This window comes from Camelus ferus, chromosome 1 (assembly GCF_009834535.1).
Source record: "Camelus ferus isolate YT-003-E chromosome 1, BCGSAC_Cfer_1.0, whole genome shotgun sequence".
Taxonomy (NCBI): Eukaryota; Metazoa; Chordata; class Mammalia; order Artiodactyla; family Camelidae; genus Camelus; species Camelus ferus.
This window is the reverse complement of record NC_045696.1, coordinates 89,534,566-89,549,330: the sequence shown is the minus strand read 5'-3', so window position 1 is coordinate 89,549,330 and position 14,765 is coordinate 89,534,566. Positions and strand designations below refer to the sequence as shown.

Below are 14,765 nucleotides of genomic sequence, written 5' to 3'. Positions count from 1 at the left end.
TTATTGCACTGCCTCATTCCCAGTAGCTCCACTGTGCCCGCACCAATGCCTGACTCTCATGGGGAGGGAAAGAGGTTCCACCCAACAACCAGACCTCCTTCCAGAAGCTCCCCCTCCAGCTGGTCGGCCCCTGCTTATCTGGTGTCCCTGTGTTTCTCATGGTCCTTCCCCAGGCCTGCAACATCTCGGGTGTGTGAATGCCCCAGGTAAGCTCAAGGGCCACACACAGCCTCAGAGTCAGATTTAGAACCAACGTGGCAAGTTAAATGAGCCCTGCCCCTGTATGTTCACAGTCATCCTTCAAATCCTACTCTGCCAGAACTGGTGTGGACAGTCCCTTAGGGAAACCTGGAGCTTCTCTTCCTGTTTCCCTCTTCTGAGCACAGCCCCAACCAGTCAGCTTTCTCTTTCTCCTGCTTCTCCTGGGTTTTAGTTTGTCACAGTATCATTCTTCTGCCTCTCCATCACCAAATGCCCACTGCCTCAACGTACTCCTCTTCCTAAATGGTCTATAGCTTCACCTCTCTTTCTCAGTGTTCTCTCCATGAGGTTTTCTTTCCTTCAGAGTCTGTGATCCTCTGTGTTTAGCCTATTCTGCCTCTGGAAACTAGCCCCCTTTTTTTCCCTTCTACTTCTCCCTCCTTTCGATCCTTAAAAAAGAAAAAAAGCTCCATTGAGGTAGAATTAATATACAGTTAACTGCGCATTTAAAGTGTGCAAGCTGATGAGTTTTGACATTGTGTTCGCCTGTGAAACCATCGCCAAAGTCAAGATAATGAACCTGTCTCTCACCCCCTAAGTATCCTCGGGTCCCTTGTAATTCCTTCCATTCTGCCCTTTGGCCAGCACTGATCTTATTTCTATCACTGTAAGTTCCCTTGCATTTTCTAAAACTAATGTGAATAGAATCATGTATTATGTACTCATTTTTTGTCTGGCATCTTTCACTCAGCATATAATCATCTTGCGATTGATCTGTGTCAGTAGCTCATTTCTTTTTATTGCTGAGTAGAGTTCCATTTTATGGATATATTCTTTTCCTGGTTGATGGACTTTTGGGTTGTTTCTAGTTTTTGTCTCTTAAAAATAAAAATGCTATGAACATTCACATACAAGTCTTTGCATGGACATATTCATTCATTTCTCTTGGGAAAAACACCTAAGAGTGGAATGGCTGGATCAAATGGGAGGTGTGTGTTTAACTGTTTAAGAAGTTGGCTGTTTTCCAAAGAAGCTGCACCGTTTGATGTTAGCTTCCTCCCCCACCAATTGCTCTATTCCATCTGTGTCCTTGGGGACTTGCAGGACATCTCTCTTTCGGTGTCTGGGATGACTGCTCCTGTCTCTCTTAAAAGAAAACAATGAGAAAGTACTGGGATTACATCCTATATCCAACTGAAGTCATTACACCCATTGTTCAAAAAAAGGAAAGAACTCATTTTTAAATTAGAGTTCTGGTTGTAGACCTGACACATTGTAATTGCAGTTTTATTATTTTTTACTGCCTGTGACAGGTGCGTTTTCCTTCTCTAATGAGAAGATAAGAATAATTTTAATTGACATGTTAATTGAAAGCAAACTCTCCTGATGAAGTTACTTCCTAAGTACTTGAAAATAATTTGTCTTTTTATTTGTTTGTACTATTTAACTAGTAACAAACTTTAAATTACCTACATTTCTTCCTAGAATGGTACTAATTACAGGTTATTTTGAATGTATTATTCTGTAAGAATTACAGCCCAGTTGTTCTTTCTCCATCAATGACACTACTAAAGTGGCTCGAATGCTGAGTAGTTTGTTTCCTTAGTTACTTGGGCTATGTTTAAATTGCATGAATTCCCATTTTTATAGACTGAATTAAGAAGGCTTTATTATTCCTGCAAACTCTAGTGAAGTTTGTAAGTTTAATAAGTTATGGGATTCATCAGCCGGAGACACAGCAGTGAAAACATTCTGTGTGGTTTGCACTTACCACTTATCCCAGTTAGAGCACAATATGATAGTGTTAAAAATAATTTTTTTTAACCATAACCAGAAATCACCTGGGCTAAATGTATTCTGTGCCTCTACCTTTACCTTGAAATGTTTACTGCCATCATTGTCGGCTTTTTTAATTTATGTTGATTTCTGTTTAAGAGCTGCAAAGCCTGCTCTGTCCATTAGCATGTACTCAAGATTTTAAAGAAATATGGTTGTGTTTTCCAAAACATTAGGTTGCCACTAAACCACAGGTTCTGAGGCTGTGTGTGTGTGATTCAGCTACCATCAGATGGCTCATCCTACTGTGGAAGAGCCTTTTGAAAATGTAGTTGGATTAAAGGAAATCTCTGCCTACCAATTGTCTTACACATAAAGGTCCAATAGAACATCGTAAGGAAAATTGTCAAGGTGCAGATCTGAAAAACAGATGCACATATTCTCATCACACATTCGCCGAGCTGTTTGAACATCTCGCCACCGACATCACATCACCTTCCTCCATGCCTTTCAGACTCAGCCTGCACTTTCAACTCCAGATCCTTTGCTTGGCATCCTTGGGACTTCATGCCCAGGAAGGCGCAGCACAAGCCGTTTGCTCTGCAGCAGGTCCGATGCTACTGTCCACCAAACTGCCCAGCACTCTCTTCCCCAAGGCCTGCTCTGATTCAGGGCTCCAGCTCTTTGGGAAGCTGGACCTGATCTGAGATCTCAGCTCTGAGCAACCTCCCTTCCGAACTTCTTACTCCTCTTGTGTTCCACTTCCTCATCCTTAGGTTTTAAAAGGCTCCTCCCTAACAAGACTTAGAAAACATCTGTCAGTTTCTGGTTCCAGGCTCTCTCAGTGACATTGTCCAATATCCTTGATTATCTTTTTGTGGCTACGTCTCTTACCTACCCAGCTATTTTAAATCCGTCCTCCCCCTCAAACACATACATTCTACAAGCTCAGGCATTTCCTGAGGAATAGACATTTGATGAATGCTTGTTATCTGGTCAGTTTAATGTATTTTGTACCACCTTTCTGTTTAGTTTTAAAATTTGCTCAAAGCTGCTGCACTATGAACTTTATTAGTGCTAATAATAGTAATTCCAAGTCTTTTCTTAAAAGCTTCTCTAAATTCTGTGATATCATATTTGCATTTTAAAATAGGAATTTGTTTTAACTACTGGGCCTTTGCCCCTGAAAACATGAATGGTTATGTTTTCTCACTTTTGGAATTCAGTTCTAGGGTTTTTCTTTTGTTTTGTTTTGTTTTTGTGGTTTTGTTTGTTTGTTTGTTTTTAACAAAAAGGGACTTTGCAAATGCTTTATGTTCCTTGAGCTATTAGGACAGATAACCTTATACTGTCAGTGACTGGGAGATTATTTTGCACAGCTTTTGTAGAGCTGGCAAGTGTCAATTATGAAATTGAGCATTTTTAATAAAAAAAAGTAATAGGATTTTCAAGACAGAAAGGATCTGAGAGGTCATCTCATCAAACTCTCACCATTTTCAAAGGAGGAAACAGGTTTGTGGAGATTAAACATCTTCACCCAACTTTCTCAGCCCAGGCCTGACCCAGCCTCAAGTCACCTGACCCACAATTCCCACTTTTAATGAACTCTGTCCCCCTGCAGCTAATGCTACCTTCTTCCAAAAGAGTCTTTGCAAAGTTTAATTGGAGGACAGATCCAGCCTCATCATTTAAGAGCTTCAAGACAGGAAGTAGATTCTAATTTTTATCCCTTCCTAGAAAAGTTTCATTTTACTGTGAAAAAGAGAAAAAATTCTCTTTTTCTTTTCTTAAGCCCATGGCATTATGCAATTATAAAATTGCTTTGTTCCATTCAGACCTCTGCTTATCAATGTGTGTATCCCCACCAACAGAACAGGGCTCTCTCTGGGTTAACAAATTTTTTTCCCCTGTCATTTCTCCTTTCCCAGCTGTAAGCACTTTTTTTTCCCGGCCGTGCACCCTCCTTTCCAGCACTGGGTGACACCCATCCTCTCCTCTCGCGGGGTCAGGGCTGACTGCGCTGGAGGGCTGTGCACGGAGCCACCCCAGCTCTAGGAGACAGAGGAGGGAGCAGCGAGGGCCCAGGCTCCCCACTCTGCACGTCACTTCCATTCATAAATGTGTCCACTGACTCTTAGGCTGTGACGTGATGCCTGGGTTCAGAAAGACAGAGGAGAGATCTCTGTGTGGCTCACCCTACAGGTGGAAACAGATTTTGTTCTATCTAGAGTTTTCAGGGAATCATTTATGATAAGCCCCTAAAATGGGAAAATAACAAAACCAAGAAAAGACTAGAAAGAAAGGTATTTGTGGAGTCCAGGAGCAGCCCATAAAATCATCTCCACCAGGACATCTGGCTTCATTAGAATATGGATGAGAACTAGGAATGGAAAAATAGACGTCAGGGAAGGGAGATGTGTTTGGGATGTTATGTTCCTTCAAAGACGTTTCTGAGCTTCCCATTTCAGTCTGCAAACCTGAGTCAACCCTCATTCTTGTCAGGTCCGGGAGGGCTGTAAGAATCACTCTCCTTCTCTTACTAAGTCTCATCAAATCCAGACGAGCCCTCGTTGTTCCAGATGTTCTTGGCTTGTTTGTTTGCTTTGTTTTGGTTGGGTTGGGTTACCGTTCCACTTTTTTGGATAATTCTGCAATTTTCCTTACATACGTGTTAAATAACTGTGTCAGGCACGTTCTGTCATCAATCTCTGTAACTTGCCTCGCTCTGTTTTTACTCATGCATATATTTAACCTAATTTTATTCCCTCCACTTGACCTATTTTTCAATATTTGTGTCATTTTAGATGATTCCCATTTTTTCCATACTTTTGTGGTATTTTTTTTTCTATAAAGGGCATGTGATTCAGAAGGTGATGGTTTAGACTAGGAGGAGCCCAGGTGAGAGGAATGAACTTGACCAGTGCTTGTTCAGCCCCAGGTTGATGGTGGTTGTTGTTGTTGTTGTTGTTTTTAAGTACTTGTAAAATATGTTCTAGTTACGTCTAACTGATGTGATGTTATACTTAAAGCAAAGCTTACTGGCAGTGAAAATGTTACCAATTTTCTTCGGTCTAGTTTTGTCTATCAGATTTCCTAATAATTGCCACATGTATTTGTACATTTTACTGAGACCCCTGCATCTCCATCCAAATATTTTGTATTTCTTTGTAATTGAATGACCTTTTTGATATGTCCATCATTAGCAATATCATGTTCATCTTTCTCTCTTTTTTCTTCCATTTCCCAGTCTTTCCCTAATATTTATGGTTTATGAAAGTGATTGTGAATCTTCCTGAGGATATTAGCATAGTAACCCCCCCCCAAAAAGCTTCGATGTTTATGGATTGCAAGGAGCCATGTATTTGTCAGCAGCTGATTTCTGCAAATTCATCTATTCATGAGTTTTATTACCCATGTCTTAAAAGAGATGATTGAGCATTCAAAACTCTTCTTTGTAGAAATAGATGTGTTAGTTATTCACAGAGTTTTTTGTTTTTTGGTTTTTTTTAATGGTACAAAAAACTTCTATCAAGGAAGTGTGCGAGCTGGGCTTTTCCAGGTGATGCTCCGTTTGCCCAGGTGGATGGGGCTGGTTTTCAAGATGCTTGAGGAAGAGGAGAGAACACCACCTCTACAGCCTCACGGCCAGGCCTCTAGGAGACAGTTTTCTATCAGTGACTCCTGGACGAAAGCCAGGCAGGCCAATATGTCATTGTCCCCGTGGCAGCACACACTCATTGCTTCGTCCTCTGAGATCCCCCTACCTTGATCTGCAGGCTGCCTCTGTTTCCCCTTTGACTCTTGCCTGTGCAGAGAACCAATTCAAAGCCCATAAGAAAGTAGCTCATCTATCACTGGACACCTCTGGTGGTCAGAGCCCCTGGCCAGGCTCCCTCATGGACCACTTGGTGATGGAGAGCTGAGGCCAGGCAGCCACTCTCCCCAGCCAGCTTGCTGTGGCCTCATGTGGGGTGTGGATCACAAATAGGTTGTAGACTTGCCCCAAACCAAAGAGCAGGTAAGTCCTGGCACTAAATCACTGTAACTTGATTCTCTTTCCTTCTTGGTTTGCCATATATGGAAAGAACTCTGCTGTCTAAAAAAGTTTAAAGGGAATGAGGTAATTTCCTCATAATTCCTGAGATCTCCAGCAGTGTTGTAAATTTAGATTTGAGGTTAGAGCATTAAAAAAATAAATAAAAACAGAAGAGCTGTTGTGTTACGAAAGGCTGGGGCATTTTTAATCTCGAATCCAGCAGCATAATATCTTGTACCCCCTTCCTCCACCCAAAGAAACAGTCGTGTTGAATTTCTCTCTAAAATCAAAAGAGTCTGGACCTCTGGGAACCTAGCACAGTATCTTCTTAGAAAACAACGTAAAGCCCAATCTTCACTCCTATAAAAATAACATGTTTTCAAATAGTTTCAAAACCAACTTAGCCTCCTGTTTTTCTCCTCATGGCACCGGTAGCTAAAAATTATGTTACTTAGGAAAATTACAATTTTTTTCTTTGTGCAATCCTACATAATTTTGGTCCATTTTGACCTGGTCTGACATTTTATTACGGGCAGCATCTTAAGTACTCTGTCCTTTTTATTTCCACTCTAAAATTGGTTCCGTAAGGAGTAAGAGAAGACCACTGGGATTTTATTTTTGAATGCTTAACATTATGTAACCAGTGATCTCCTGTTAGAGTTGTTTTCCAACCTACAGTGGCCCCACGGCCTGACCCAAATAGCCCTCAAAGTAAGATCTCCTTCTAGAAGAACAGCATTAGGCAGCAGTAATTTTTAATTTTTCTGAATACCAGCTCTACTATGGTATGGCCATTTCATTACTGGATGTATTTTTCTTGTGTTTCATATGGAAACTCTCAACAAAGCAAATGTACAATGGTTGTACTTACACTGACACGTGAGTTAGACCACTTCAGAAATTCCTGTGCCCTGGAAGCCAAATTAAAACTCTCTTTCACTAGTAAATAATCACACTGAAAATGTGAATATGGAAGGGATGCCGTCCCAAGGATGACAAGCTCAGACGCTTCCAGAGACCATGTAGGTGATTAATGAAAGCAGTGGGTTAAGTGGGAGTAGGCCGTGGTGAACTGGAGGGCGGGTCCCAGGGACAAATGGCAGCTGTTCCTCCGTACTCCTGACTCGTTGACTTTCCAGAACAGAGTCTCAGGCTTCTGGTACGTCAGGAGAAGCCCAAGACCCAGGCTTTTATGAGACGCATCTTGAATATTAAATGCATTGCAAATAGCTTTAGATAAACACGTAACTTCGTGGGCCTAAGAAACAGATCTACGGTTCAAAACATGGCCTTGGGCTGCCAGTTTTCCATCCCACACTTAACCCAGTCCCTTCATTTTACAGGTGAGAAGCCTGAGACCCAAAGATGTTAGATGACTTACCTGAAGTGGGGATGGCTGGGGGTGCAGTAGGCTGAGGTGGGGGTGGCTGCTGAGAGGTTTGGTAAGAGTCTAGAAGTGAGAGATCTCAGGGAGGAAGACTCATAAGCAGTGTTGGTCTTGTTTACTGACACCAGAGTGACATTTACCTCCCTTCAATGCTTAAAGTAATTGTTAACAAAAATATGTATGTGTATATATATATAATATTGTATATAAAAAATAACATTTAGAGGGACAAAAATAAGAGATACCTTACTTGCACACCTTCCTCTTTTTCACTTTATTTTTCTAGACATTCCATTTCTTAGAATTTACTTTTCTCTTTCATCTTCAAAGCAGGTCAAAAGTTGATTTGTTATTTGGATTCGGGAAAATGTATAAGGATTTATTTTTCATTATTTATAAAGTATGAAAAGGGAGGGGCTCTTTAAGTACAGGTTGCCTTAAACGTAAACATAGACATGCATTCACACACACACACACACACACACTGCAGGATTTGTGGCCTCAGTTCTTTTATCTGTTGCACACTTATCCAAGACAGTTTAATTCCAAGGGCTGGTAGTAGGGGTGAGTTCTAATAAAATTTCTTGTTATATAAGACCCAATGAAACTTTAACACTGCTGAATCATATTACAGTTTTATTTAATTGTAACTGTTACTTTATAATGTTTAGGAGAACCTGTTGAAAGTACAGAGCTTGGATAGTCGATTTTTTCCTCCTCTTTAGAACTATTGGCTCTAAGTTTTAAGTCAACAGATTTCAAACAAAGGAGACAAGTTTGGGGTGTTAATTTACTTTCCTTTGGAAACGTAGGAAATGTTCGCTTAGCTTTTTTTAAAAAAAAAAAACACCTTTTATTGTGGAATAACTTCAGATTTACGGAGACGTTACAAAGATAGTACAGAAAGTTTCTGAATACCCTTTACCAGTTTCCCCGATGTTAACATCTTATATAGCTGCGGTACATTTGTCAAAACTAAGAAACGAACATTGGCACAATATTGTTACCTAAACTGCAGGCTTTAATTGGATTTATAGTAGCTTTTAAAATTAAGAAGATTGTATTAAAACTACCCAACAAAGGTAATAAATACCATATCCTTGTTGGCTGTGGCTTGAGGGGACAGGAGAGAGTTTGTCCTCCATATTGTCCCTCATTTCCCCCCAAAGTCATCCCAAGTGAACTTGAAACCCAAATAAAAAATCTGCTAGTGTGTTTGCCTTATAAATGCATTTGGAGGACGAGTACCCCAGCTCCTCCAGCGAGGCCGCCTTCCCCCAGTCTCTCCATGTAGGAACCTGCAGCTGCCTGCGGGAAAGGGTTATGTGGTCAAGGGGCAGGGGAGGCAGGTGAACACACACACACAGACACACACACACAGGCACACACAGACACACACACACACACACACACACACACACGCAGGCCTGAGGAGTGTGTGGCCCCTCCAAGCAGGAAGGCGGAGTGAGGGGGCTGTGTTGTGTCTGCTTTCATAGGGGCTGGGGCCAGCCACAAGTTGTCACTGTCCTTTGGAATGTTACTTGGCTTGCCAACATCCAGCTCTTTTGTTTGCTTGTTTTTTAGTGAGGGAGCAGCTTTTTGGCTCGGGAGTTTCCCTCTTTAAAGAGCCTGGTGGAATTGCGAAGGCTCTGAGAGCGGGCGCGCGGTGTGGAAGTTCCAGCAGGAGGGAGTGAGTTACGGTTGACTGGTGAGAGGTGGAAATGACCTGGGGGACACAGGCCACTCAAGCTGTGAAATGGGGGCGGTCAGGAGGAGCAGTTGGAGAGATCTCACAGACTAGAAATGGTGAGGAAAGGGGTGTGAGACTCTTGTAAAAATGGAAAAGGAAGGGATGTTGGCATGTTAGAATGTTCAAAATTCGCTGACTGATTGAATAATCTGAATTTTCAAAACTAAACTGGTTGTGGGCTCCAGGCACAGTGTTGTCAGCAATGGGAGGAATTCTCATAAGGAGGGCTTCCCGGCTCTCAGTCACTGCCTTTGGGTGGCCTGGCTTGGCTGACAGGATCAGTGATTTCCTCTTAAGCCTTGTTCAGATTTCCCAGAATTCTTTTACTAATGACACGTTCAATGTGTTGTGGATTTTGATACTACTAACTGAACGTTTCTTTCAACAAAACCCATATAATCAGATTGAAAACCATGTATTTTCTAGACCAAAATGTTTTGACTAGCTGCTCCAATGTATGTACTCCCTTTAATCTCATTAGCTGTTGTGTGGGGACGGGACAGCGGGGCAGCGCCCATCTCTATATTCTGCATGTCTTCCTCCTGTAGATATTCATGGGTTCACGGCACCAGTTACCCTTCCTTATAGCACCCAGATTCCTTTTAGGGGCTTACCTCTTCCCTGCTGTGTGTGATTTTGGGGGGAGGGCGTCACTAGTGGCTGATTCATGCTCTGGGAGCCTCAGCCCCAGATTCCCCCTCCCTTGGCCCTGCTGCAGGTGGAAGGGCTCCCCCGGGACTCTGAGCCTAGCACACTTGCTCAAGGCCCTCAGCAGCAGTGGGAGCCTCCTCGCGGGGTGACTTCTCCCGAGCCCTGCCCACGAAGGGACCACGGCCCTGGCCTCTGCTTCCCAACCTCCCCTGCCTCCCTTGGTTCCTCAGCGTCCGCCTCCAGTTGATTCTGTGGGCTTCAGTCAGTCAGCATTAGTTTTATTGCTTTCAAATTGGGAACCCTGACTGATAACAGCAGCAGTCTCTTGACTTCTGCCTCAGATTCAAACATGACAGTTGTGGGCCCAATAGCACTAGGAAGACGTCTTTAAGGTGTCTTTGAGTCTTTCACAGAATCATTGGATATCAAAGGTGGAATGGACCTTAGAGTTCTTCTGGCCCAGGGCAGGGTGACTCATGCTGGGCACAGTCCCCTTCATTTTACAGGTGAGGAAATAACCACACAGGATGAAAGAGACTTTCAGGGTGTCATAAACAGAACACGCCACATTGGCATCCTGCACCAACACCTCATGACTCATCTGCCCCGGGCATCTTGTCCTCACATCCTCCTTCTGCTTCCCTGTTCCTGTGACCCTTGGTACCAATTTATAGGGTGACTGGCCAGAATTTGAAGGCAGCATCTGTGGCCTTGGAGAGGGTCAAAGCTCACTGGACCACAGTGGGATTCAGTCTATGGCTGGTGGTGGTGTAACCCATATTCAAATACTGAGCTGAAAGACACCCTCTGATGCCAGTCCAGACGTGTCCTCTTGATGCAGCTCAGATGTTGCATAAGGAGGTGGTTATCAGCAGGCTCTGAAATCAGACAGGCCTGGCCCACAATAGTAGTAGTAACCCCCTTATGATTAGGGGCATAAAAATAACTAGTATTATGGTATAAACCTCATGTTTTTAATGTGAATTAAAGACTGTCTTCTAAACATCCCTTATTTTATAGAAATTGTGCTTTTATGGCATCTAAGCATAGAGAGTCTTGGAGCTTTGAAAGGATACATTTTCTGAATTCATTTTGGAGCAAGAGCTATATTTTAAAATTGCTTGTGTGAAGCTTTTCAGCAAAGTGAAAAGTCCACAAAGTGAAGTCTGCCAAGACTTTCCTTAATGTATGTCATTATTCTTTCTTCATAGCTTTATTCAGTCGGTGAATATATATTGCACGTCTGCTGCGTGTTAGGGATGGCAGACGAAGATGCACGCAAGTAACGTGCAGCTGCTGTGCCGTGGGGCTTCTGGCCCTCCTGGAGCTTGCAGTCCAGTGGGGGAGACTCACGTGAATCACATCAGCACACGAGTGTGGCAGGTGCTGCGGAAGGGGGCCCCGATGCTGTCAGAGCCCGAGAGATAGGCACTAGACCTGTTTCAATGAGAAAAACAATAGCTGTTTCTTACTGAGAGTGTTCTGAGCAGGCACTGAGCTGGCCGCTGTTCGTTTCTTTGCCAGATACTCACCATGGGGCGGCGTGAACGCTGTTCCTCCTGTTTTCTAGGTGAGGCAGCTGCAGCGTGTGGTGGGATACCAGAGACTGTGCAGGTCTTGCTGACTCCAAGGGCCATGTGCTCTCTGCTTCGGCGGGAAACCACCACACCACCTACTTGGAGTGTAGCCCCTCTGACTTTTCATCGCACAATAACTGCTTATGTTTGCTGATGGCTGTGGCCACAGCTGAGCATCTGTAATCTCTTCATATGTAATATCCACTTAGTCCCGCGTGCTTCTATTTGAGAATTTTTCATCAACAGAAACGTTCCTTTAATTAATTAATTGATAATTAGAAAGTCATACGAACATAAATGCTTGGCTTTTTGTTTCTTTTCTCAGTTTTGAAGGTTCCTGCTACCACCGCTGTGCTTGCTTTTAATCCTCAAATCCATCCAGTTTGTTCAGGCTCAGTCAAGAACTCACCCTGCATATTGGCTTAAAGGGGATGTAATGATCCTCTGGTAGAGCAGAGGCTCACAGAGGGAAAACGGTGCATTCCTCCTCTCTTGACACCCAATCCTGAGCCAGCTGCTCCTCATAAAGTGTGTTCTGTGCAGAACAGGACGATGAGTCCCTGAGAGTCCAGGCAACCCTGAATGGATGGGGTGGGCCTCGGGAGCCCCCACCATCTGGTGGGCAGTGCACTCAGAGAGCCCCCCACCCCCGAAATCCTGGGACCACATTCAGCAGTGGCTTCATCTGTGCCAGTAGGTCTAATAAAAGAGACTGTCACCTGAAGGACTAGGAGGAGGGACAGGTTGGGCAGGATGAAACAGGGGCTCAAGCTGCAGCTGAACCCACTGCCTTCTGGGATTTTTATTTTTATTTTGCCGTTTCATGTACTTACTTACCAGCCATTTATTTACTCAGTAGCTGCACTATGCTAGACAGTAAGGAGGCAAGAGAGCTGGGATCTTGCCCAAATGGCATATTTATTTTGGTGAGGGAGGTGGACATTAAACAGCTTCCTTGTTAGTTATTTAATATCCTGGGTAAGTGCTATGAAGGAGAGGTCCAGGAGGCAGCTAGTGGAGGACAGCAGAACGGAGACCCGGAGAGGAGGGAGCCCGGTGCAAAGTGGGATGATCAGAGCTGCCCCAGCAGGAGGACTGTGGGGCAGGAGGGAGCTTGAAAGGTTTGTGGAAATCAGCCAGAAGGAACCTGAACAAAATCACTCTCTTTCTTAGCAAAAACATCCCAGGCATTTGGGTCTGTACTTCATTTTTGGAACTTTCCACCACCACTCTTCAAAGCCGTCTTTTTCACAATAAAGTCACATTGGAATTTTCTTATAGTAAATTTTTAAAAATTTTATTCTGCAGGGTGTTTCATAGTAGACACAATGCTTGAACTGCCATTCAGAGAATTGGGGTACAGTGGGGAATGGAGCCTTTTGGGTAAAGAAGAGGGAAGAAGCTATTTGAATTCAATAGTGAATTAATGTTAAACTTCTTATGCTCCAGGAACTTCTTGAGTATTTTGATTTAAAGGAGTTGGCATATTTGTGGGTTTTTCTGCCCAGGTCTCCTGGATGCTGGGCTGGGAATATGTTAAGAACAGAAGTCCCAGCCTTTTCCCTAATAAGCTGTTTGTACTTTAGACACACTAACCCAGGATGAGGCAGAGGTGCTGAAATGCCAGACGCTGACAGGACTGGGGGCAGGCATTCTGATGCCAGCCATGTGAGCCCTCGTCCTGGGACTTCCGTTCAGAGACCCCCACAGTGCTTTGCAGGCAGGTCCAGGGAGGTTAGAGAAGCTCCTCCCCTCCCCTCCCCTGCCCATCGGACCTGAGATGATTGGATCTGGAGCCTTGGTTAGGAGCTGACGGGTAATTACTGTGTCAGAGCAGGACCAATGAATTGTCTGAGCTGAGGTAAAGCTTAATCCTCTCTTCTACCCACCCACAATGAAAAGCTGTTGAATGTCAAATGGGGTTTGCCACTTTGAAGTGAAAATGTTTCCTGCCACATATCATCAAGTTGAACAAGTCCACACCTGTTCGTCTGGTCGTTGGCTAGGAGAAGGAATGAAAGAGAAGAACTGTGTGCCTTTGAGCTAAGGCATTTTAAATACTTATTCACCTTCACTGCAGTTTCCCTTTCATCTTGACACTGTAAGTAATGCATGAGCCTTCCCTATGGAACACCGCCGATCTCATTTAAATGGTAAAAACGTCTCCAGCTCAGGCCCGGTGGCTCCACAAGAAACAGAAAATGTTTTTGTCAGATTGGAGCCTAAGGATTCCCTGTAACGTGGGTACCTCCCATTAGTTTCCATCACTGTGTTCCTGTAGCCCATGGCTTCTGGACTTTCAGTTATCTTATAGACTAAATGGAAAAGTAAATGGCTTCATAGCATTGTGCTGGGTCTGAGAAAATTGTCCCTAAATCTCTATCAAAAGCAAAACTGCAAGTGCTTTAATGTTAAGTAAAAGTCGAACAAACAACCTGCATTTGCTCCTTAGTATGTCTACTTTGCTTTATAACCTAGAGCCTGAACTAGGGCTAGAGGTTATGAACTAGACGAGTATTGCATTTTTTTATTCTCCGAACACCCTTATCCATTAAAATATTAAAAAAGGTTTTAGGGTGAGCTCAGAGGTCCGTAATACTTTTTTTTTAAAATCACAATTATGTATTATTTGGGTTATACACCTTCCAGGGGCTGTACACTTAAAATGCCATATCAGAACAGTTGTGCAACTTCTCAATTTGATAGCTTTTCTGAAAAGCGTAACCAGGCTTCCATAAATGTAATGAAAGCTTTTTTTTTTTCACATTAAAGGCATGTTATTGGGAGATGGGATGTTTCCTTCTCCCTACATAACTGCACAGTGATTAAATATTGACTAAGAGCCAGGAGTTGACAGCCCTCGGCCTCACGCTGGTAAATGCTGATGTGTGAGGCTGAATGTAAATACAGAGCCATCCCCGCGGGGCCACGGTTTTCTGATGGGGAGCCGGGAGCAGCGAGTCGTGAGTTATGCACGAGGTGTCAAATCCGAGTGCACCATAGAAGGATGTAATTTGAGACAAGTAATCCCCAAAAAAGCAACCCAACTCTGTCAAAAGAAGAATAGATTTTCCTAATCAATCTGAATAATAAAGGGCATGCTAGTCAGAAGTTTTAACAAAACATCCAAGGTATCCACTGAACATTGCTGCTTCAGAAACAAAAGAACTGTCTGTCACTGGAACAACTTATTCTTTCACAGACAATGATTACTTGGTTTATACGAAACAGACTGGTTGAAATCATCAGATGTATTTCTGTGATACTCACTTGATTAGGAAATTTCAGTACGTCTTCTATAGTTTTCTGGTATGTGTATTTTCTTTATTTATTGTTGTTTTAATCAGTCTGATCATTTAAAACACAATTAGCTGTTTGTCTCCCTCT

General features: G+C 43.2%; 1 protein-coding gene across 5 annotated transcripts in view; it reads left to right on the top strand.

Moving 5' to 3' along the window:
• LOC102507727 (schwannomin-interacting protein 1) overlaps positions 1 to 14,765 on the top strand; it is a 141,042-nt gene that overhangs the window by 29,643 nt on the left and 96,634 nt on the right. The window lies entirely within an intron of this gene.